The 26,472-nt window shown below is 40.7% G+C and overlaps 1 protein-coding gene across 21 annotated transcripts in view; it reads right to left on the bottom strand.

The window, feature by feature from the left end:
• The window catches only part of Baz2b (bromodomain adjacent to zinc finger domain 2B), a 208,788-nt gene that overhangs the window by 152,666 nt on the left and 29,650 nt on the right, over positions 1-26,472 (bottom strand). For all 21 annotated transcript variants that reach the window (XM_075985075.1, XM_075985085.1, XM_075985078.1 and 18 more), the window contains exon 2: positions 1,054-1,096. The gene's annotated coding sequence lies outside the window, so the exon portion shown is untranslated. The remainder of the gene's footprint in view (positions 1-1,053; positions 1,097-26,472) is intronic.

Raw genomic sequence — 26,472 nt, 5'->3', positions numbered from 1 at the left:
TGTAATACCTCCTAACTACTGTTCCTATGCTTAGTTAACAGATAAAGCATGTTTAAAGTAGGTTCAGTAAAAAATTTACTCAAAGTCCATTCTTCATTACTTATGAAGATACTTTTTTAATGCTGGAAAAATTCATTACTACAATGTAGCCTTTCCTACTTAAGAATTCTTGGGGCTGGAGAGATGGCTCAGCGGTTAAGAGCATTGCCTGCTCTTCCAAAGGTCCTGAGTTCAATTCCCGGCAACCACATGGTGGCTCACAACCATCTGTAATGAGGTCTGGTGCTCTCTTCTGGCCTGAAGACATACACACAGATAGAATATTTAAAAGAATCCTGAAAAAAAGAAAGAAAAAGAAAAGAAAAGAAAAGAAAAGAATCCTGTACCAGGCCTGGGACATGTCTTAGAATTCATGCTTCCTATGTATAAGACCAGGGTTCAATCTCAGCACCACCATCAATCCAAAAATCAACACTGTAGATCTAGGGGTTGTTAAGGGCGTACTTATAGGTAACACATTTCCTTGACATGCAACAGAAATGAATATTGTACACAAAGCTAAACAGAAGAAGCATTTTCTTCAAACATGGCCATTTGGGAGGCTGTATAAGAATATCTGGGTATCGATAAAACTTTAAGAAATTAGCCTGAGAATTCTCTCAAGTTGCTATGCTTTCGTAGCCAGACCTTAATAATCCATAACTATCTCAAGTAATTTTATTTTTTCCAGTTTTTCCCGAATATGGAATAATCTTAAATCTTTGCCACATTTTGGTAAAAACAAAATGGAAAAAGATGACAGCATGATTCACAGTGAAATATGTATATAATAATTTTAGCTATAAATTAAAATTTCAATTTAAAGCCCTTTAAGGCATTTTACAAGTATTAAGTAACTAGAAATATGAAATATGAGTCACTGAATATCTAAACATTAAACTGGCTGGTGGGAGAAATTACAATAGTTTTATGCTATGAATATCTCCTAATTCAATTCCTATTCTCAGAGAAAACAACTCGTCCTTTGAAGCTGAACAGTCATTTTGGTCTTACTGTGATCAATGTGGTCAATCTTGTGACATCACTGTTGAGAAACCTGCAACAGGAAGAAAACGGAATTAGCAACCAGCTGAATCTCACTTGAGTAAGTAACTTCAGAAACAGTTTCTTTAGGACTTTGTCTCTGTTCTCCCCACAGTAACCTAAAGTGAAGGAAGCACAAAACTGGCAAGGCAGAAATACACACAAAATGTCTGACACTTATAAGTATGCCAGGGTGGACATGTTCATAGTCAGCAACACTTTATGCTTAAAAATAAATTATAGGGCATTTGGGTTACAGGTCTTGTTTATTTCCAGATATTTAAGAAGAAAAGAATCACTGTGTCTTAACTATATCACAATGGGGGACTGATTATAAATACTTTATGATTAGCAGCCTTACCTACTGTCAAAATGTCATTTACTGAAAACAGGGGAAATTGCTACACACCTAATCCTTATCATAGATTAAGGGTATCTTTGGGACAGATCCAGTGTTAAGCCATGAACCCAAGGGAACCTGTACACTAAGTCACTTCCTAAGCTATTAATGACTTACACTTATCCAAGAAATCTGACCTTCTAGAAACTCCTTCATTAACAAGGCTTTATTTAAGACATCTCTTAAATGCTTTAGTATTAAAAAACAACAACAACAACACACTGTCAGTGTTCTAAGGTTAATAGCTTTCATGTGTTGTTTTAACAAATCCTCATAATAATCCTTTCAAAGAAGCAAAAGATGTGTTATCTTTATTACACACTCATGGAGGAGCTTGCAGCAGTTACGTGAACTGGCTCAACAGAAGGGAGTGGCCTTTGTCCTTACACTTTCACACAATTCATCCTGTTCCTTTTCCTCATTGTCTTTAACACAAAACCTATCATTGCTTGATGGGGGAGTGTCATATATCAATCTGTTGATTTCCTTGGTTAAGCAATAAAGAAACTGCTAGGCCCATTGGATAGGCCCACCCTTAGGTGGGTGGAGCAAACAGAACAGAACGCCCAGAGGAAGAGGAAGTGAGGTCAGACTACACAGCTCCGCTCTCCTCTCCGGAGCAGACGCAGGAGAGACGCCATGCTACCTGCTCCAGGGAAGACGCACGCGATGAAGCTCTGACCCAACATGGACTTAGGCTAGAATCTTCCCGGTAAGCGCACCTAGGGGCGCTACATAGATTATTAGAAATGGGCCAGAGCAGTGTTTAAAAGAATACAGTGTCCGTGTAATTATTTGGGGCATAAGCTAGCCGGAGCCGGGCGGCTGGGGTATTGGGGACGCAGCCCAGCCGCCGCTCCTTATTACTACAAATGACGCCCAGACGTGTGGCTAACTAAACCCACTTAAAAAACCTGAGAAGGCTTAAAAATAAGGGAGAGAGAGTTTAACACAGATTTTTGCTGTTTATTGGTGGCGTGATGTAGAGAGATTTCCTGATTCGGCAACAGCAGCAGAAAAAACGCTGTGTCATTTCAAAACGTGGCTTCCTGGGGCTATGCCGCCAGTGCAAACTCTGGCTTTATGTTGTGTTCCCACTTGGGATCGGAAGGAGAGTGCTCTGAGACCTTGACGATGACTCAGAGCTCCCCGCCTGCTCCTGGGCAGAAGGCAGAATCAGGCTTAGGCAGGCGGAAGAGCATGGCGGATTCCTGCCGCCATACAGGGACGTGTTTTCAGACTGCACAGTGCTCTGCATGTCAGATTTTGATGTAACTTGGATGAAAAGAATTTCTGTGCTGCATGCTCAGTCTCAGAATTAAAGTGCTGAGTGCCGCTCCTACCTGGTAGCCCCAAGAGGCTTCCTGACTCGGCTTTAGCTGCAAAGCCTGCAGCTCATTAAGAGGTCCTGCCACGAAACACTTAAACGGTGTTGACGAAAAGCTGAACGCGTGCTTTTCGGTTTTCAGCCATAGCAGAAAAAAAGCTGCGCCGCTTAAAAATGCCGGCTTTCTGGGCCATCCTGCCAGGGCAAACTCTGACTGTTTGAGGCAGGAGGGCCAGCTACCAAGAGAGGACTGGAGTGTTGTCTGTTGTAGCTCGCTGGCTGGCAGGGACCTTGCAGCCAGTACCTCAGCCATGAGGCTGAAAAGCTAAGGAATGGGCTACATCTAGCCGGCAAAGCCACGCCTTTAGTCCTACTGATATTGCTTGGTAAATTAAAGGCTCTTGTGGTCAGAAAAAGAGAGAGAGATACAGTAAAGAGAATGTCAAAGACAAAGAAAAATTTTAAATGATTTACAGTGTTAGAATATATGCAGACTAAAAGTTAAAATTCTTAAAGTAAACTTCTCTGACTTCAAGGTGTGGTAGCACACGCCTTTAATCCCAGTGCCTAAAAGGCAGAGACAAACAGATCTCTGTGAGTTCAAGGTGTAGTACCAAACACCTTTAATCCCAATGCCTGGGAGGCAGAGACGGGCGGATCTCTGAGAGTTCAAAGACAGCCTGGTCAAAGATAAGCGCTCAAAAAGCAAAAAGTTAACCTAGGAATGTCTCAGCTTAGATTCCTAAGCGCCTAATGATTTAAAGGCGCAAATCAAAAGTGCTCCTGGATAGTAAAATTTGTAGATTCACAATAGGACAGATTCAGACCACTAAATGAGTCACACTGTTGGATGAATGTACGTAGGCTTGGGAGAGAGAAGAAAAAGAATATAGAGAATAAAGTTAATGGTTTAAAAAGAAAAAAGTAAAAGTAAAGTCTTTAAAGACAGAGTACAGATAGTTATAGATATAAATAAAAATAAGCCGCGTAAAGATGGAAAATTCACAGAGAGTCTGGATTATGTACATTGTGTTTTCTTTAAAATTTTTGACTGTGAAGGAGCTAAGTACAGAGAGACATTTCATTACATGGGCTGTCAAGCTAAACCAGAATGGATATAAGGGTATTACGATTTCAGAATTTGGGTTTAAGGACATGATGCTTTGGAAAGGAGTTTCTTATTTTGTTTTCACAGAGGATGAGACCCTGTTCATTTCTTCAATTCCGATTTGGTATGATGGACCACGTCCTCCTGAAGGGTTGCTGTGAACATCTTCAGAAAATTGCTTTGCTCAACTGCCAACTGAGATGAAACTAGCACACAGGTTATACCAAGAAAGACCTAATTAACGACGCCCCCATTCAGCAGGAAGCAGTTTGGAGAGAAAAAACTGCGCCCATGTTCCCAAATATGGTTTATAAACGTTTTTTTACATTTAAAGGGGGAAATGATATAGATATGAATAATTTGCATTAGTATAGATTTTGCTTTATTTATAGAGATTTAAGGTCAATTTTGTTATATGTATAAATGTTTCTGATGTAACTTTTACTTGATAACTGTTTTGTTATATGTAATTTTACTATGTTAAAGTTAAAGCCTTTCTTTTTTGTTTAAACAGAAAAAGGGGAAGTGATGGGGGAGTGTCATATATCAATCTGTTGATTTCCTTGGTTAAGCAATAAAGAAACTGCTAGGCCCATTGGATAGGCCCACCCTTAGGTGGGTGGAGCAAACAGAACAGAACGCCCAGAGGAAGAGGAAGTGAGGTCAGACTACACAGCTCCGCTCTCCTCTCCGGAGCAGACGCAGGAGAGACGCCATGCTACCTGCTCCAGGGAAGACTCACGCGATTAAGCTCTGACCCAACATGGACTTAGGCTAGAATCTTCCCGGTAAGCGCACCTAGGGGCGCTACATAGATTATTAGAAATGGGCCAGAGCAGTGTTTAAAAGAATACAGTGTCCGTGTAATTATTTGGGGCATAAGCTAGCCGGAGCCGGGCGGCTGGGGTATTGGGGACGCAGCCCAGCCGCCGCTCCTTATTACTACAATTGCTATCCTACTAGTTCAAGGGACTGCTCAATGGCTCACGAGTAAAGATGCTGTTGCCAAGCCCGAGACCTCAGTTCAATACCCAGTTGACAGGAGAAGACTCTGACCTCAAACCCACACCATGACACAACAAAGCACACTTGTGCTTCCCACCCCTATATATATATATACACAGATCCATAAAACATTGCTTATCTATATTATCATATATATATATATATATATATATATATATATATATATGCGCAGTCTTGTTGTCTCCTATTCCTGCCCCACTGAGAACTGAACAGTTACTTTCTTTTTGTTTGGTAGATTTTGTTGTGAGTTGTGTGGGATCTAACCCAGTGCCTCGTTCATGATTGCGAAAGTGCTCTACCACTGAACTAGCTACACCCTCAGTCTTTCCAACCACGCTATAACTCTACCATTGCTAGGAGAATTCTCACAATACTTCTCGGGCTTATGAGGTGTTCGGCCAGCTCGAGCTTCACTATGTCTCTCTGTTGTCTACAAGACCTAGTTCCAGGACAGCCAGGGCTGTTACACAGAGAAACACTGTCTTGAAAAACCAAACTTGGTATGTATATGCATGATGTGTGGATGAATGTGTTTGTGTGTCCATGTGTGTGAGTCTACAATGATAGTAAAGATCAGGGCACCTCAGGTATCAATCACATCAAGTATCAGGACTTGCTTCCCACCTGCTTGAGGCAGGATTCCGTCTTTGCTATTTGCTGCTATGGACAACACAATTTTCAAGGGGTTCTCCTATTTCCACTTCCCACCTCACTGTAGGTGCTCTGGGACTGTGGATGAATACCACAGCACCTGGCTTTATGTGGAGTCTGTGAACCAGACACTGCAATAGCGTCATCCACTGAGCCATCTCCCTAGTACAGGATATGGGAGGAATTAATGCTAAATTAGTAATAACAGCAAAGACCATTCAAAGTTCTAAGTTCCACAATCAAACAAACACACAGTGGGAGAGCATGGTGACTTTTGCTTTGAACAGCCCATAAGGTCGTGTGATTATCATTTATTCAAGTGGAGATGATTCCACAAGCAGGTAATTTTTTTGTGTTTCTCGAGACAGGGTTTCTCTGTGTAGTTTTTGGAACCTGACCTGGAACTAGCTCTTGTAGACCAGACTGGTCTCAAACTCACAAAGATCTGCCTGCCTCTGCCTCCCGAGTGCTGAGATTTAAGGCGTGCGCCACCACCGCCCAGCTACAAAGCAGGGAAATTTTAAAATAATACACGATACTGAAGTGGAAAACTTAGTAAGATGTTTTATAGCTTCCATTTCAGTATGAAAGTTCATTAAAAGCCGGGCGGTGGACCTTCACTGGCCTTAGGCTCCTCTGTAGATTAGAGAAATTAGTTAGAATCTGAGACCCTCCCTCTTAGGGCTTGGTTCCCACACTTCAGGCTACTTTCTTTCTGGACTTGGCTTTCTTTTTTTTTTTTAAATATTTTTTAAAGATTTATTTATTATATATAGTCTTCTGCCTGCATGAATGCCTGCAGGCCAGAAGAGGGCAATAGATCTCATTATAGATGGTTGTGAGCCACCAGGTAGTTGCTAGGAATTGAACTCTGGACCTCTGGGATAGCACTCAGTGCTATTAAACTCTGAGACATTTCTCCAACCCTTATTTCAAGGTTTTTTTTTTTTGTTTGTTTGTTTTTTTTTTTTTTGAGACAGGGTTTCTCTGTGGTTTTGGAGCCTGTCCTGGAACTAGCTCTTTTAGACCAGGCTGGTCTCGAACTCACAGAGATCCGCCTGCCTCTGCCTCTCGAGTGCTGGGATTAAAGGCGTGCGCCACCACCAAAACAACCCAATATTTGGAAATAAGTCATATAAAATTATAGCTCAAATCAAAAGGCAAACGTGTTCACTCAGGTGAATGGAGAAAGGACAGAATGTGAAGTGGAACTTGAGGGATTCAAATGCGGCTCAAGAGAAAACAAAGCAGCAGCATCATAAGGCAGAAAACCGGAGAAGACTGCAAAGCCGAGGGAAGAAAGAGCCATCTCTGATGAGGAGAGTGTACTGCACAGCCTCAAAAGACTGCAAACACTTCCCTCTAAACCACTCTACCAAAGCAGATCAGGAGAGGCTCATAGATGGAGCCCATCACAGAGCTCTGGGTACCCACAGGGCTGCCTTCAGGGACACCATGCCTTTCAAACAGAACAAGTGACTGCAACTTGGAAGGAACTTCAGGTGTAAACATGTGTTGCCATGCTGAACTAGGTGATGAACAGAAGTAGCAGATAGTCGTCATTTCTGTCAGTCCTTCCAAGGAGTTAGGTAGGCACAGAGAATGTTCCTCTGTACCCATGGAAACAATATGCTCTCCTTAAATCACTACAATACATGGTAAAAGTCAGTTCAAGAAAAACTACACTTTCTACAAAACTCTGTAACTTTGAAGAGGTATTACAATTTGTGTAAATAAATTGGAAGATTTTTTTTTTTTTTTTTTGGTTTTTCGAGACAGGGTTTCTCTGTAACTTTGGAGCCTGTCCTGGAACTAGCTCTTGTAGACCAAGCTGGCCTCGAACTCACAGAGATCCGCCTGCCTGTGACTCACAAGTGTTGGGATTAAAGGAGTGCACCGCCGCCACCAGGCTAAAAGAATATTCATAACTAGATAAAAAGATAAGGTAAATGCTCAATTTTATTTTTAAAAAAATTATGAATATTAAAATATATATACTTAAAATATGCAGTTAAAATAAATATGCTTTACTAAAACACTAAGCTCACAGTACTAAAAGTAAGTTTAGCCAGCCCTCCCTTGTCATAGCATTTTTTACTCATGATTTAGCAGGTACTTTGCATGAGGGGGAAAACTGTGCAGAACTGAATTGACTCCAGAGAAGAAAGCCAGGCAAATATTAAGATTTCTCATAAAATTCAAGAGGCTTTTATAAACAATAGATAACACTTTAAAATTGTGTTAAAACTAGGAGATATAATCAAATTACACATATAAAAAGTAATGCTTTATTTTATAAAAATGATTCAACTAATATATTAGTTATGTGCCACTGGTGTACAAGTCCCATTCTAGTACACACAGCAATCCTTCAACTATACTTAGCCTCAGAAAATATATACCAATGTTTCCACCTACAGATGTGGAAAACAATTTTTAGTCATAACATAATGAGCATGTTTTTCAAGAAATTAGTAGGTACTACCTTAATTTTTACTCTTGCTCTGTCCCAAATCAGGACTTTAAGTTTACATTATCATAATCATTATTGTGTGTGTGTGTGTTTGGAGTCTGGGTTTCTCTGTGTAACGGCACTAGCTATCCTGGAAATAGTTCTTGCAGACCAGGCTGGCCTTGAACTCACAGAGATCTGCCTGCCTTTGCCTCCTGGGTGCTGGGATTGAAGGTATGTGCCACTACCTTCATTATTATTATTACTATTATTAGAGTGAGTGAGTGTGATTGTGTGTGTTTGTGTGTGTATTTTCATATGCACCACAAGTCAGTTCTCTCCTAGTACTATTCGGGATGTAGGGACTGAATTTAGGTTATTAGCTTAAGCAGTAGCATGCTTACCCACTGCCCAGGCCTTTTTACATAATCAGTTTTAGTATGCTATCTTAACCTGCATTTGACAGTGTTCTGTAACTTCCCATAACTACAAAGTTAGAATATTTATGTCTACTGAAAGGACTGAAAGAAATATTCCTACTTATTTTATTTAACAAACAAATCAACATGGAAATAAACACTGATCACACCTAGAGTCATTAAAAACAATAGTTACTGTTTATTTTTTTCCTGTGTTGTACACTATTTTAAGAGGTAGTTATATAATAACGGGTAGTTATATAATAACGGGGGCTGGAGAGATGACTAGGTGGTTAAGAGCCCTGCCTGCTCTTCCAAAGGTCCTGTGTTCAATTCCCAGCAACCACATGGTGGCTCACAACCATCTGTAATGAGGTCTGGTGCCCTCTTCTGGCCTGCAGACCTACACACAGATAGAATATTGTATACATAATAAATAAATAAACATTAAAAAGAAAGAAAGAAAGAAAGAAAGAAAGAAAGAAAGAAAGAAAGAAAGAAAGAAAACCGGGGTTGGAGATGGCTGTGAGGTTGAAGAAGTGGCTCTGGTTAAGAGCACTTCCAGAGGACCTGAGTTCAATTCTCGGCACCCACAGGGGAGCTCACAACTGTCTGTAGTTCCAGTTCTAGGGGACCTGACACCCTCATACAGACATACACGCAGGCAAAACACCAATGCACATAAGACAAAATTAGACAAAATAAATTAAGAAAACCATGGCTGAAGATATCTTTGGGGAATCTTCATACAAGTTTGCCTGACATGTATATATGATCCAAATCTAAATAGCAGAACTGATCCAAATAATTCCTTATTTCAGAATAATAATAATAATAATAATAATGCATCGCTGAATCTATTAATGCCATACAAGTACCAAATTAAAATGATGCTCTTAAATATTTGCAGTTTTAGTTCTTTTTAGAGAGTGAAAGCAAGTTTATTGAGTATATGCTCAATAAATACAAGGCACTGAGCTCAAGCTCCAGAAGAACAGAGAGGAGCACCTCCAGTTCTGTGGGGCTTTTTGAAGAATATTTACTTCAGTAAAATAGTCCCAAATCTGGAGAAAAGGAATTATCTTTTTAATTTTCATTTATTTTTATTTTATATGTATATGTGTTATGCTCAAATCTGTGGGGTCCCCACAAAAGCCAACAAAGGAGACTGAGTCCCGTATGTAAAAGCAAAGAGCCTTTATTTTAATCAAGCTTGTAAACTCGGTCTCTCGGCACGTTCAACATATTGGAATAACTGGAAAGCCCTGAGCTCAATTAGAATTGGGTTTTTATAGCAGTAAAGGTGGGGAGTGAGGAGTTTCTGAGGTTCAGGACCTCTGATTGGTTGACATCTGTCTAGGGGTGTCCTGTTGAGTGTGTTCTGGCAGGTGATCCTATCTACAGTAGTTGGCATGCCAGACATTTCCTTTGAATGGTCTGCTCTTGGGTGGAGGTCAGGCAATCTCAGTCTGTGGTTCCTCTTGCACCCAGGCATTGTCTCAGGGTAAACTATCGAGATTCCAGACTCCATTTAAATTCATTGATGGCCAGAGTCCCAGGTGATAATGGTTGGAAGTAAAGAACTTCCTTTGGGTGACCTGCCCAGACTTAGATCATCATGGCTGGCCCCCACATGTGTAAGTACCTGCATGTATGGAGGTATGTGTACCATGCGCATGCCTGATACTCACTGAGGACAGAAAGGGACTCTGGGGCAGTCCTGAACCACCACGTTGGGTGCTGGGAACTAAACCCAGGTCCTCTGCAAGTACGCTGAGCCAACTCCCCAGGTCCCCCCTCCCCCCCCCCCCCCCGGCCCAAATAACTATCTTATCCTCAAACAATTACCAAGTTTAACTTTAGGGGAAAAAATAAAACATTTATTTTGTCAAGGAACCCATAATGTTTATCCATGGTGTTTATAAAGAGAAATATTCTCTGTTTGAGAGAACTGGGGCTTTTTGTTGCTATTGGTTTTAATTTCAAGGACGGTAACTAACAAGTTGCCAAGTTAGTGAGGCCTGGCCTCAAGTGACCTCCCCGAGTATTTGGAATTACAGAAGTATGCCACCACACCCAGGTGAAGTGTGTTTCAGAATTTTTCAGATTGCAACACTGTTACATTTCAATCTGCTTTGCTGTATTCAGCTAGGTGAACTTGCTATAATTCCTTTGCCTCTATAAGCAATGCTAAGGACTAAAATCTCCACAGAACAAAGAAAGCAATAAGGCGATCTTATTAACACTTGGAATAGTTTTGGCCATTGGGAATGTCACTTGCTAAAAACTTCCTGTTTCCTGTGGTATATCAGAAAAAAAGAAAGCAGCTTCAACAGCAAAGTTGGAGCTTTGTTGTTGGTTTTGATGATTGTTGAATGTTAGAAACAGATTACCCTATAACACAAGCATGTCTTGAACGCATCTTCTTACCTCACCCTTCCAAGAGCCTGGATCACAGCTTTCTACCACACACATTTAAGGCAGAGTTTTATTTTTTTTAATTAATTTATTTATTCATTAAATATTTCTGCCTCCTCCCCACCACTGCCTCCCATTTCCCTCCCCCTCCCCCGATCAAGTCTCCCTCCCTCATCAGCTCGAAGAGCAATCAGGGTTCCCTGACCTGTGGGAAGTCCAAGGACCACCCACCTCCATCCAGGTCTAGTAAGGTGAGCATCCAAACTGCCTAGGCTCCCACAAAGCCAGTACGTGCAGTAGAATCAAAAACCCATTGCCATTGTTCTTGAGTTCTCAGTAGTCCTCATTGTCCACTATGCTCAGCAAGTCCGGTTTTATCCCATGCTTTTTCAGACGCAGGCCAGCTGGCCTTGGTGTGTTCCCGAAAGAACATCCCCATTGTCTCAGTGTGTGGGTGCACCCCTCGCGGTCCTGAGTTCCTTGCTCATGCTCTCTCTCCTTCTGCTCCTGATTTGGACCTTGAGATTTCAGGAATCTCTTGGGAATATACCCAAGAGAGGCCCTATCATACAACAAAAGTATATGCTCACCTATGTTCATAGCAGCATTGTTTGTAATAGCCAGAACCTGGAAACAACCTAGATGCCCTTCAATGGAAGAATGAATGAAGAAAGTATGGAATATATACATATTAGAGTACTACTCAGCAGTAAAAAACAAAGACTTCTTGAATTTTGCATACAAATGGATGGAAATAAAAAACACTATCCTGAGTAAGGTAAGCCAGACCCAAAAAGAGGAACGTGGGATGTACTCATTCATATTTGGTTTCTAGCCATAAATAAAGGACATTGAGCCTATAATTCGCGATCCTAGAGAAGCTAAATAAGAAGGTGAACCCAAAGAAAAACATATAAGCATCCTCTGAATATTAACCTTCATAAGGCAGAGTTTTAACTAAAAGATTAGCATGTGTGTAAGAAGTCTGCCCTTTCAGTTTAAAATAAGCATAAAAATAGAAACTACTGCTACAGTGTCAGTGGAAGTCAGCAATACGCTTACTAATGAGATAGAGTTAAGTATACATTCAATTCAATTCCAGCATCAAACAAATAAAAAGACTATTTTTGTAAAGCATTAATAGAAGTCATATGAACAGTGTAACAGTTAAGTTTTGCTGTGTTAAATAGGACCAATTTTTTAAAAAATACATGTAATGCAGCAAGCAAATAGTAGATTGCTTTCTGACTGGTGCAGACACCTTGCTGGAACCAGGCAGAGAAAACTTTAAGAAAGGGGTGTCAAGTTGGGAGCTTAGCGCCCCCACCCCCATCTGGACTCCAAATCCCAGCAGGCCAGATCCTGACCCCTCTCTGGGGATGGGGTCAGAACAACTCCCCAGGGTACTTAAGTGACCTCCCAAAAGAGGAACCCGTGGTCTCCCTTTCTTCCTCCCAGGGGTCACATTCCAGCGGCTTCCCGGTTTACCCTCAGGGCCAGACCTTCCATTAAACCTGGATATTTCTTAATCAGGCTTGTTTTGATTTGCCTTGATTGGGAATTTCTGCATAGTCAGGGAGCTCGCAATAGGAAATATTCCTAACAAAGGAAAGGAACGCCTTTAATTCCCCCTCTTGGGAGGCAGAGGCAGGAGAATCTCAGTGAGTTCCTAGGCCAGCCTGGTCTACAGAGGGAGTTCCAGGACAGCCAGAATAGCCAGGAATGTTACACAGAGAAACCCCAACTCAAAAAACCAAAAAGAAAGAAGAACACCTAACTTCAGCCACAATAAATCGCTTACCTGAACAAAGAATTCCTGAGGCAAGGGGCACTGTAATCAGAGGTTCTGATGGCTCTGAGGCAGCCACAGGACCCCAGACAGAAGCCAAAGAAGAATGCATATACTTGATTGGATGAACAGGTCCAGGGTTAGAAGTCTAACTGGAAAGCTTCTAGTTTCAGATATCTAGTTTTTAATATTGAGCATCTGCTGGTGGGGGATGGAGGCTTATTTAAAGTGCTGGAGCTGCCTTCCTAATTTACAAAACAAACAGGCCATTAACACATCCAAAATAGAAAAAGAAGAGAAATAGCCAGATTGCATGAGAATGATTCCAATTCCAAGCCCTCCCCAAGTACAAGAATGTACTAGGTGATACCTGACTAAAGTCGGAAGTGCAGGTCAAGGAAGGGCAAAAATTAAAATGTGCTTTCTTAAATTTCAAAGGGGCTAGAAAAGCAACAGTTCCAAATATTCCTGTTGTTGCAAAATGAGTACCTGCTAAGCTACAATGAAATCAATAAAAGAATATAGTCTTAAAGCTGGGAATAACTGAATCTGTGGATTAAAACATCCATTCACTGTAGCAATGGAAGAAACTGAGTTTTACAGGCTTGTCAATACAAAGCAACCATTTTTTAAAAATATATACATGTATTTTGCCTGCCTGTGCACCACATGTATTCCTGGTGCCCATGGAGACCAAAAGAGGGTGTCAGAACCCCAGGAACTGGAGTTATGGATGGTTGTGAGCCATCATGTGTATGCTAGGAACAGAACCCAGGTCTTCGGCAAGAGCAGCCAGTGCTCCTAACTACTAAGCATCTCTCCAGCTCTAAACCTCCATTTCTATTCTGTCAGTTGGCAATTCCTTATCAACAAAAGCGAGAACATCAATATCATAGCTCTATTTGTTGGGTATTCTATGGCTTTGGTGACCTCAGTAGGCTTTAATAACAGTAAAAGCATCTGTTCCTGGGAAATCATTAGAAGTTTGCTACTTGAAACCAGTTGGCCTTGGAGCAGGCCTTTAATCCCAGCATTCAGGAGGCAGAGGCAGGCAGATCTGTGAGTTTGAGGCCAGTCTGCTTCTCTACAAGAGTGGGTTTCAGGACAGGCTCCAAAGCTACAGAGAAACCCTGTCTCAAAAAACAAAAACAAAACAAAACAAAGAAGCCTATTTGAGCCTGGTGGTGGTGGCTCCTAACTTTAATCCCAGCAACCAACCAAGAGGCAGAGAGGTGGGGAATCTCAGTAGTTCAAGGTCAGACTGGTCTACACATTGAGTTCCTGGAGAGCCAGGAATACACAGGGAAAACACTATGGGTGTGTGTGTGTGTGTGTGTGTGTGTGTGTGTGTGTGTGTATGCGTTACTATTTGGAGCTGCTCAAAACCTGTCTTCCCATAAAAAGTCTAGGCATAAATCAAACGATCATTTTATTTAATCCCCTCCCAAATTGTCAAATCATAACCTAAAAGACAGTTATGTTCTAGGAATATTTATTCATAAGAAAACTTCCTTCAGTAGTAAACAAAACCAGCGGTGGAAAAACAAAGAACAAATACAATCTCTTTAAAACTGTAAAAAAAAAAATCCATTATCAAGATTCCGACTCTCACTGATAAAATGAAAAATTCAATTGCTATTCATCTCCATTCGTTAAAAATCTCAAAATTCTTAAAATTTCTAGTCTTTTCTTGTTCATGACAAGTCTGTTAATCATACTTGAGTTTGTGCTAATTAAGGGGGCAGGGCAGAACACAGGAGAGCCTCAGAATGGGCCAATCACCAGAAAAGCCAAAAAACAGGAGTCTGAACTTTAGCTCACCCACTAATTCCAGGGAATGGGATGTGCGTACTAGAGATTAACTGCTACAAGGATTACTAAACATGATTTGATACACTTCTAAGTACGTCACCAGGAAGGTAGCTCACCCCTACTCCATGGAAAAACAGATATTTTAGAAATACACAAGACACTGTCCTATGTTCCTCTTCATTTGGCTGTCTACCTGCATCCCTTAAAATAATCTTTATAAAAACTGGAAAACATAAGCTGGCAGGATGGCTTAGTGGTTAAAGTTAAGAGTGCTGACTGCTCTTACAGAGTTCTATTCCCAGCATCCACATAAGGTGGTTCACAGCCACCTCTAATTCCAGGTGCAGGGAACCTGGTACTCTCTTCTGACCCCTGCAGGCATCCTCCCTCCCCAAACATAGACATATACACATGCACATACACACAGATGCACGTACATACACAGAAATATTTTTCTAAAAAAAATGGTAAATGTAAGTAAAATATTTCTGAGTTCTGTGAACCCTTCCATCAAGTTACTGAACTCCAGGAGAACCCAAATTCACAGATTATTGATGAGAATATGAAGAGGGTGTGCTCTTGTGGGATCTGAGGCCAGCTCTAAACTGTATCCAACAGAGCTGATAGAGTTAAAGAATGGCTTGCCTAGTGTGGGAACACATCTGGTTCCACAAGTATACAGCAACAGAGGTGCTTTACCTCAGCTGCTTCTTCAAACTAAGCAACTTGTTTCAAGTAGAACTATAGGTCTTTATATTGGCTTTTTCCTCAAATTGCTAAATTGTATCAAATAATCTATCTCACTATCCTTTCTGGAAATACATACATACTGTGCTCTCTCAAAATGTATCAGAATCTTCAAATATCTGTCTTTACCTACCACTATATGTGACTAAAACTGCTCTAGAATATGGTTCGCCCAATACTTTCAGCTAGAACCCAAATGACAGCTTCATTCTGTTGTTCATAAAACCATACAAAGCAAAACTAACCGGTGAACCAGGTAACCTTTTTAAAAAGTACTGCCTGCCGGGCGGTGGTGGCGCACGCCTTTAATCCCAGCACTCGGGAGGCAGAGGCAGGCGGATCTCTGTGAGTTCGAGACCAGCCTGGTCTACAGAGCTAGTTCCAGGACAGGCTCCAAAACCACAGAGAAACCCTGTCTCGAAAAACCAAAAAAAAAAAAAAAAAAAGTACTGCCTGCCCTCCCACAGTTTACCACTCCGTTCTTTCAACACAGCTAGCACTCCAGCTCACTTGTTCACAGTTCCACTTCTGAGCCACAGGCTGACTTCCGTTAGAGGAAGGAGGGGTAACACCACCAAGCGGTGCTGAAACACTAGAGATTACATCCAAATGTGAGCCAATCACTTGGATGAAGCAATGGCTGTTTCACTTGAGGATGAGTACATGCTGTTTCAGATACACTTTTATATAACAACAGGTTCTTCAGGGAATTTCAATCGTAGCAACACAGTCCAAGAATGACTTTAAATTAAATCACATCTGAATATGAAAAATCAGCATATATATATTAAGCCTGTCGTAGTTCCATCAACAGTCCCATCAGGTCTACAGGTTATTTCCAATCTGAAGATCCCCAGCTGGAGAGCTAGCTCGGAACAGAGCGCATGACTTCCATGAACAAGGCCCTCGGAACTCAAACACCTTAAGCAATAACAGTAACAATACACCCTAATCTGAACAAGCCAGAAACAAGTCAAGCATATGTTCACAGTTAATACAGAGCTTTTACACGCCATAGCTAAGAAAATAAAATGATACTATTCCACTGAAACAAAAAATTCACTTCAAAGGGTGGCTAGGAAGACTAGTGCGGCAATTATGCAACATAACAATACATAGGCAAAAGGAATATATACTTAGACCAGGCAGTGGTGGTGCACGCCTTTAATTCTAGCACTTGGGTGGGAGACAGAGATAGGCAGATCTTTGAGAACTGGAGAACAAACAGCCTGGTCTACAGAGTGAGTTCCAGGACAGGCTCCAAAGCTACAACAGAGAAGCCCTGTCTCGAAAAAAGAAAACAAACAAACAAAAAAAAAAAAATATATATATATATATATATATATATTCACACACTTAAAACTAAGCTGAACTAAACTGCAGGAAATTTAGACATTCTTCTACTAAAATAATTTTGTTAGAACTAATTAGTAATATTAAACAATTATTACATTGGCAGGCTTGGGTTTCTTTCTTCCCCACTTAGGACTTTTAGAATGATACTATGCTATATAAGAAATCAGATTTAATGCTTTCTGGTTAACAAGAACTATGTAACTCTGATCCTTACTATCTGACCACACGTTCACAATGTACTTAGGTGATCTTTCAGTACTATACTGAACTATGTAACTCTGGTCCTTACTATCTGACCACATGTTCACAATGTACTTAGGTGATCTTTCAGTACTATACCATAATGATGAGCTTCACAGGGAAATTGTGAAACTTTATAAAATATAAAATTGTGAAATTATAAAATATTTTTATGTACACAGATAAAAGAGAAAGATTTAAGACATACATGCAATTAATTGCTAAGTATTTGATGAAACATGCTACTAAAAAACAACCAACGACAGCCGGGCAGTAGTTCCAGGACAGGTTCCAAAGCTACTGAGAAACCCAGTCTCACAAAACAAAAACAACAACAACAAAAATATAAGTGAACCTTAACGGCGCTTATGATTCGTCGTTACGAATGTGGGTAGACCAAGCCCATTGTAGGCAGTGCCACTTGAGGGCAGGCAGTCTTCAGTTGTATGAGAAAGCAAACTGAGTGAGCCAAGGAAAGCAAGCCAGTAAGCCCCAGTGGTTCTGCTTCAGTTCCTGCCTCGAGTTCCTGCGCTGACTTCCCTCAGTGATGAACTGTTACCTATAACTGAACAGGAAATAAACTCTTCCCCTCAAGTTACTTGGTCCATGAAATGCATCACAACAATGAAAAGCAAACTAGGGCAGACATTAGTACCAGGACTGTGGTATCGCTGTAACAAACCTGACCATATTATGGAAGTGTTTGAAACTTTGAGCTGAAAAGCTATTGAATGCTCCACTAATGAGCTATTCTGTGGAAGCTTAAAAGATAAAAGTGTTGAAAGAAATACAGATGAGGGAAGCTTGTTAAGTTTTAGAGGGAACAGGACTCTATCGGGGATCTATGTAATACATTTAATTTAAGAATCTATAGTTTGCTGGGCGGTGGTGGCATGTGCCTTTAATCTTAGCACTCAGGAGGCAGAAGCAGGTAGACCTCAGTCAGTTCGAGGTCAGCCTGGTCTGCGGAACGAGTTCCAGGACAGTTAGGACTACACAGAAAAACCCCATCTCACAAAACAAAAACAAAACAAACAAAAGCCTGTATTTATGGTTAATTGGTACTGAAGAATCAGCTGTGGTTAGCAGGTGCCCAACAGCATGGAAGTGAAACCTTTGCTTTCCTGTGACCACAGAAGATGCTTAGCAGGAGCTGAAATGCCAGCTGTGATCACTAAGAGGCAGGATTATAGAGGCAAAGTCTTCTGGGAAGTTATTTCCTCAATATCAGTACACAGAAACAGGGAGGGGAATGGAGGGACAGGGGAGGGCATGGCTGAATCTCAAGCTAGAAGCCAAGCTTGGTAATGTGTATGAGTCTTCCACCACATTTTACTGGATTTGAAGGCATCATGGAGAGTAGCTGGGGCTTGGCACAATGAGACAGGGCTGGAGTCCCGGAACAGGCCCAAAAAGGCCATGGGTGACTTCATGCACAGATAGCAGAGACTTCAGCATATTGGGAGATGCCAGGACTGTGGGATGACCACCGAGGACAACACCAGACATGAAGTGCAACCTGAGCCTACCAGATAAGTGGCATGAGCTACAGATGTCAGACATGGAGAGATAGGATAATATCTTGGGGTCAAGCAAGTTTAAAAAGGTTATGTTTAATAGTGATGTATTTGTGCATAAGAGAACCAAGGAATCAACTACTGGGTAATTTTTTGTCAGCCTGACACAAACTAGTTATTAAAGGAGAAAGAGCATCAGCTGAGGAACGGACTCAAGTCTGCTGGGAACATTTTCTTGGTTAACGATAGATGTGGGAGGGACTTGCCTCCCTTGCCACCTCTGGGCAGCTGGTTCTGGGTAACAAAAGAAAGCACACAGAGTCAGCCGGGGAAAGCAAGGCAGGAGGCAAGGCTCCTCCACGACTCTGCTTCGGTTACTGCCTCCAGCCGGCTGCTGCCCCTCTGTCCTTCAGTAATGAACTGGAATTGTAACACAAAAACCAAACCCTTCCCTCCTCACTGCCTTTTCGTCTTGGTGTTTATTACAGCAACTGAAAGCAAACTAAGACAACCTTCTAATTTATTCATTGGCTTCTTGGAACATTCTTTTTCATTCTTTTTATTTGATGTAGTTCATATTTCTTGGGTATTTCATTTTGTTTGGAGACAAAGATCTACAATGTAAAGGTTGAAACACAATCCTTCCAGGTGCTGAGATCACAGACGTACACCACCACGGCTGACTTTATCTAGTGCTTTCTATGGGTACAGGACACGGTTCTGCCTTAAAAGAATTCATACTTAGGACACTGAAGAGCAAGGTAACCTTGACACTGGAATGAAACCAGAAGGAATGCTCCAGATGAGGAAACTACAAGTGTCAAGACTTGAAAGTAGGAAGTCTTGGTGTTTAAAAACAAACAAACAAAACCGTCAGAAGGCCCAGGGATGGTATAGTGTAAGTTGTAACCGTGGGTAGGAGAAGTAAGCAGAAGGCCTGGACAGCAACAATAAATAGTTTGGATAGAATCCGGCAGATACTGAAAGACACATAGTAGCTTGAACTAAGAGTGGTGAGGTCTGGGCTCCTTTTTTCTTTCAGGATCACTAACCACAGTTAGGAATAACCTTGGAGTTGGGGCTGGGAAAGGAAAATTAAAACACAGACTAAGGAGCTCAGGGAAATGTTTCTCACAGAATCATCACTGGTGTTGACAAATGGTTGGGCTCATAATCAAGAACGACTTAAGCACACATGATGCTAAGGATCGGTGGTCAGTACTGGAGGAAGGGGCGAGAACTGAGTGAACTGCACTGCCCAGCAATGAGACGCAGAATCCTAGAGTAGTGACGCTCCTGGGACAGCAGGAAGAAATCAAGAGTTTAGTTTTCACTAGTTGCAGGAAAGGCAGCTTGATAAACTTGTTGTTTTCTTCCTTTCTTTTTCTTCCTCCCTTTTCTTTCCTTTTTCCTTTCCTTTCCTTTTTCCTTTCCTTTCCTTTCCTTTTTCCTTTCCTTTCCTTTTTCCTTTCCTTTCCTTTCCTTTTTCCTTTCCTTTCCTTTTTTCTTTCCTTTCCTCTCCTCTCCTCTCCTCTCCTCTCCTCTCCTCTCCTCTCCTCTCCTCTCCTCTCCTCTCCTTTCCTTTCCTTCTTTCCTTTCCTTCCTGCTGGGAAAACACTTGAGGGCTGAATTTAGCCAGGTAAATTTACTGGTACCCATGACCATAATGTTTTTCCTGGAATCATGAGAACCAAGGCAGGAGGGAGGTAAACAAAGCAGAAAAGATAGGGATTTCCCCATGAAGGGCGCACAGGTGGACTGTAACCCGCAGAGGAAAAGGTGTCAAGCGCCTGCATTTAGCAGACCAGGACAGCACATCTGTCAACTGATCAGCTCATCTAGGGGAAGTGATGACGCAAGAGCTACAGAAGCATGATTAATTATTAAAAAAAACACCTAATAAATGTACAAAATTGTCCCAGCTACTGGAAAATAAATGAACAGAAGCTGTGACTAGCTAAAGGTTATTTGAGAACTATTGAGAATCTGGGGAGAATATACCACATATAGATAACTAAATTAAAATTTCTTTAGAAACATTATTTTATAATAGAGGCTGTCATGTTGGAAATATTGTGTAATGATGTATCTCATGATATGACAACAATGCCTTCCTAAACGACATGCATGCAGCTGTGAAGAATAAAAATAATGCCATGCACAGCTTTTATTTGATTACATACAGTGGGATTTAAATAGGATCAACATTAGACAAAGAGTGATGGCAGCAATTAAGAATGAAAAGCGTCTCCACGATCCCTCCCTTTGTCCTCCTCTTATTGACCCATTTCTACTTTTCCACTTTCCTCCTCCCCTTACACTCTAAATCAGCAGGCACTCAAGCAGCAAGCCGGTCTTCCATCATTCGCACAAGTCTCCATCATCTTCCAAGCTCCCTTTCCTCCACCCATGATTCCCACCATGTGCTCTTGCCTCTAAGAAACAGCTACGTTATAAAAACTATCAGCTAATTACATATTTGTACAGAATTAACTTAGGGACATTACTAAAATTCACATGTGAATACGTTTTCCTTATAATTATAAGGTTATTTTGCCTTTGGTGTATCTTTATACTATGCCCTTGGTCTATCAGATGGGAGGCAACATACAAAGGTACATAATATACACAATAAAAAGAGAACCAGGTAAGTTGAAAGAAAATAAAATGAAGCCAAAATAATTTGGGAATCCAAGACAATGCTACAGTAACGGATGACTTGCCTTTCCATTCACTGTAATCAGTGCAAAAGGAGAAAGGACTGTCGGCGCAGTTCTCATTTTAATGCTATTTACATGTTCAGGAGGGGAAATCATCTTAAAAACACAAGAGACAACCATGCAATCTGTGGACAATTTTACTTCTGTCAGCAAGTCAAGGACTTGAGCACTTTAGCAGCTAGAATGATGCCTATCACGGCAAATCAAGGATAAGATCTGAAATATCCAGTAAGCTATGTGCTTCAATTTTTAAAGTAACAAAGCTTTTTACTGAGATAAAAATCCAACTTTATCATTTCAAAGTGTGATTCAGTAGTGGTGTAACACACATTGATGTGTTAATTCCAGAATGCTCTCTCACTACTCCCCACAAAACAAAACAAAACAAAACAAAACAAAACAAAACAAAACCATCATTAAGGCAGTCAGTCCCCTACTCTTTGTGTAGCCCTGGTGAATTCTCTCCTCACACGGAAGATCTATTACCCTGTTGATCACATGGTATTTACAGAAAGGCACATTATTTAGCACTCAACAGAAATTTACAGCTGTCAGAAAGAAAAGGTTAGGTATTAAGACAGTCTGCATCACATGAGAAACTATCCAAATCAACACATTACAGATGGAGAAACAATAGCACATCATTTATTCATCCTCACTTAATGAAGGTAGACAACAGAAACTGAAAAACTAAATACTGAAAAGAATTGTTTATATAAAGCTGACTATAAGCTAGCTAAACAAATTAAGCTCTCGTGTATGACACAGAGTTCTCCATGCAAACTGATAAGTTTAAAAGTTCTTACTTTGATTTCTGAGTTTCCTAAATGATTCTAAGAGTAGAATTTAAAATTATATGATGTGATTTGATGACAGAAGAAAACAGATAATGACAGGTTGACACTTTTAGATGAATATCTAAACATTACTGGATATCATTTTAAATTCACTTGTTACAGTAAATAAGCAAGTGAGTTTCCTTGTCCCACTTAGAACATATGTTCAAATGCGCGTTTCTACCATGTCCCCATATTAATTGCGTCTAGTATACAGATATTTTGTTTGTAATCTAACAAAGTTTGCCTGAAAATCAGAGCTAAGGCCAGGCAGTGGTGGCAGACACCTTTAATCCCAGAACCAGAAGGATCTCTGTGAGCTCAAGGTCACCCTGGACAACTAGACTGAATCTATCTAAAAGAGAAGCAGAGCTCACACAAAGGAGATCCCAGCACTTGGATCACGCAGCTTTAATCCCAGCACTAGGGAGGTGAAGACAGGAGTGATATGGCTGGGGTAAGAGAGGAATATAAGGCGGGAGGAGACAGGAGCTCAGTGCAGTCTGAGGATTCAGTCTGAGATTTCCTAGAGGCAGCATTCAGTCTAAGAATTTGTTGCACTTTCAGTCTGAGCATTGGTAGAGGTAAGAACTCTCTAGTGACTGGCTGCTCTGCTTCTCTGATCTTTCAGCATTAACTCCTATATCTGACTCCATGTTTTTAATTATTGAGATCAACCAGAATTTATGCTACAGGCTTGTCTACCAATAGATGCATAAGCAGCATTTACTCAGTAACACACCAATGTCACCTTCTCCTTAACAAACTAATCTCTTATTGCTGAGACAGAGTCTTGCTATGCAGTTCAGGGTGGTCTCAACCTCCTTTCTACCTCTGCCTCCCAAGTGCTGAGATTAAAGACATGCACCACCACCGCCTGGCTTTATTTCCTTTTCTTAAAGGTTTATTTTTATTTATGGGTTTGTGTCTTGTGACTGATGTCTTACTGATGTGTAGGTGCCCAAGGGTGTCAGAAGAAAGCATTAGATCTCTTGAAGCTGGAATTATAGGCAGTCATAAGCACTTAATATGAGTGCTGTGATCCAAACACTGTGATCCAAACACTGGTCCTCATAATTGAGCAGGAAGTCCTCTTAACGCTCTCAGCCACTGAGCCATCTCTCCACCCACCCCCATTATGTCCTGACCTGAATTTTACCATGTATTTATTATAGCATTCATGATATAGAAGCATTATGTACTCAGACTCCTCACTTCCAATCTAACATACGGAGATGTGATAACTGGAAGGAGGGTGACTATTGTCTTCAACTGATGCTAAATGAACATTCTTCAAAAAACATGGCTACCTTCAGTTTCTAACTAATTGAGAAAGAACTTATTAAAAATTAATATGCTGCCAGCCTGTGGTGGCACACACCTTTAATCACAGCTCTTATTTGGGAGACAGAGGCAGGCCAATCTCTGTGAGTTCAAGGCCAGCCTAGTCTACAAATCAAGTTCCTGGACAGCCAAAACTATTACACAGAAAAACCCTGTCTCAAAAAACAAAGCTACATAAATAAATAAACAAATGTTAAAGATGAGAGTGGTTGTTTCTGAAGAGTTCAAGGAACATCAGCACACTGTCACATGTACAGAATGGGTTCTGCTTTCCTACTGTACACCAAGACACTACAAAGAATCTACACTAGTAAGGCTTAACTGCTTTTTTTTTTTTTTTTTTTGGTTTTTTCAAGACAGGGTTTCTCTGTGGTTTTGGAGCCTGTCCTGGAACTAGCTCTGTAGACCAGGCTGGTCTCGAACTCACAGAAATTCACCTGCCTCTGCCTCCCAAGTGCTGGGATTAAAGGCGTGTGCCACCATCGCCTGGCTTAACTTCTTTTATAATTATTGGTTATATAATTTTATAATTATCCAGCTTACCAACCAACAAATTCTCTACCACAAATTCACTAAACAGAAACAGCACAAAAAGATGCAAATGTAGTATTTGCTGTTTTACTTTCTTTTTCCTTTGGAAGACAAAATCCACTATGGAGTGCGAATAGTCTCTAATCACTCTCTATGTACTCGAGCCTGTCTCAAAGCTCGTGATCCTCCTGCCTCAGCACCCCAATGCTATGAGTGTCAGCTATGCCACTACATCAAATATGCTTACTAATTTAAGAAACTGAAAGAGTTGGGAATTTTTGAAAGAATATAAAAATAAAAATACATTTATAAAAATGCATTTCTTAGTTTTATATTCTTAAAAGTACTTAACTTTTCCAGCTGCCTTATTGTCATACTGTTTTTTAAATGTATATCAATAAAAAGTGACCATTATTAAAAGTCAATCCACTTACGAGATTAACACAAACAGAAGCTCTGTGGAAGAAGCCTGTGTATGTGTCTAACATACAGGATGTTGTCAACAGCCCCTCTGGGGTGTGATATGAGTGTGGAGAAATGGACTTTTATCCTAGGTGTAAATAAAACTTAGAATCAGCCGGGTGGTGGTGGTGCACACCTTTAATCACAGCACTTGGAAGGCAGGGCAGGCAGATCTCTATGAGTTCGAGACCAGCCTGGTTTACAAGAGCTAGTTTCAGGAGAGGCTCCAAAGCTACAGCGAAACCCTGTCTCAAGAAAAATCAATCAATCAATCTTAGGAGCGATCCTCTTACTTAAAAATCAACTTCACTCTTCAAAACTGACAGGTTCACTCCAGTACTTTTAAAGAAATTCCACTACATAGAAAATGTTAAGAGATGGAAAATAGGTGTGTTCAATTTGAAAATCTACCATATATATATATATATATATATATATATATCTGAGAGAGAGTGACTCCCCTACCTTTACTGACCTGCTGTCTATAGCCCAGAACATTCTATTCCTTCCCACCTCTGTGAGAAGCAGCATCTTCCAGAAAACTTTCTTAACCGCCCCCACCGCCTTGCACTCTTCGACGTCAGCTACACTTGGCTGCATCTCCTGTGTCCTGACTGAACAACACCACCATTGAATCACTAATTTAATGTTGTCAGAACTTTTTCTACTAGTTTCTTTTTTTCATTCGTGAGATAGGGTCTTATCATGTAGAAATGACTTGATTCAAACACATAATCTTCCTGCCTCCAACCATTAAATGTCAGGATTATTACTAAATGTAAGGATTTATCACCAAGACCATCTAGAATGTTCCTTTTATCAATGTGGTTCTGTTAGTTTGTTTGTTTGTTTTTGTTTTTCCCTTTAAGTGGTGGGAATATAGCCTTCTATATTCTTCTATGCCCATAGTCTTCTATGCCCAAGGCTTGGGTCCCATGCCTAGCATCAAAGCAAGCAAAAACAAACCCACTAATAGTGAAGCCGGTTTGTTCCCTCTCATTAGACTCTCTGGTTCCTTAGTGGTAAGAATTATGTTGATGTGGACAGAGTTCAGAGCCTGCTATAAAGCAAGGAACCCTGGCACACTCCGCGCTTTAATCTGGAGGAATCTGGAAAGACGGGATGCACAGGAAGTTTACCCACAAAAGTCTTTGGCTTCTGTTTTGTACCTGACCCGTACATCCTAATGCAATCTTGAGATGACTTAGTCTTTTAAAGGGTGGAAGCTGAGGAGCTTCTCCATTGGTAAAAGATCCAGTACTGAGAGGGTGGCACACCTCCACAGAGACGGAGGCCCCATGATCTGGACCCTTTTGGGTAGTGCTCAACTACCTCTTCATCTAGGTCTTCATTTAGACCTGTTCAAATAAATGGCAATAATAACTACAGTACTTTCAAAAATCCAATGAGTCAGTCTACCAAATAATGGAATACGAGGAGGTTTTGGGAACCTGCGATGGTAGTCATCCAGGTTGAGATGCAAATGGGACAGGAAGCCAATTTGTGCCTGACATCTGGATGGGACACTGTTGGAAATGGTTTACATAGCATTATAGAACTAGATAATTCGTTTTGGGAAGAAAAACTCAAACAATACTGACAGTAACTATTTTGTATAAGGTAATAAAAGAGTGGAAAGTAAACAGATACACATACAAGGTGTTTATTCTGTTAATGTGCACAGCCGTGCTAGTATCACTTTTCTGAGCTGGGAACTGAATCCAGAGCCTTGAGCACACACGCAAAGCTCTGCCAGAGTTGGTCATATCTCCGGCTCTAGCCTATTTAGTGGTTATTCATTTAATGCGGATTTTAAATGCTAAAATAATTCTGCTTACTTGTATATTTCTTGGAAATTATCCATTTTAGGTCAGACGTTTTATCATTAGTGTCTATCTTCTATTGTAATATTCTAATATCTACTTAGTCTGAAATTAACAGAGCCACTCCAGTTTCCAGTTACTAATATTTGTAGAGCATTTTGCTTTCAGTCTACTTATATTTTAATGGGGTTCTCTTTTGACAGCACAAAGTAGTATTGTATTTCAAGATGACAATCAATTTCCTCTTAGCTGGTAAATACTGGACATTTATATTCTATTTAACTGCTGATACAGATGGATTTAATTTACCATCCTATCTTTTTTAAAAAGTTTATTTTTATTATGTGTGTTTATTGTTGTTTTGCCATGGGTGTCAAGTCCTCTGGAACTGGAGTTATAGATAGTCCTGAG

Source organism: Microtus pennsylvanicus, chromosome 9 (genome assembly GCF_037038515.1).
Source record: "Microtus pennsylvanicus isolate mMicPen1 chromosome 9, mMicPen1.hap1, whole genome shotgun sequence".
Lineage (NCBI taxonomy): Eukaryota > Metazoa > Chordata > Mammalia > Rodentia > Cricetidae > Microtus > Microtus pennsylvanicus.
The sequence above is the reverse complement of the archived record's forward strand: the minus strand, read 5'-3'. Positions and strand labels throughout refer to the sequence as shown.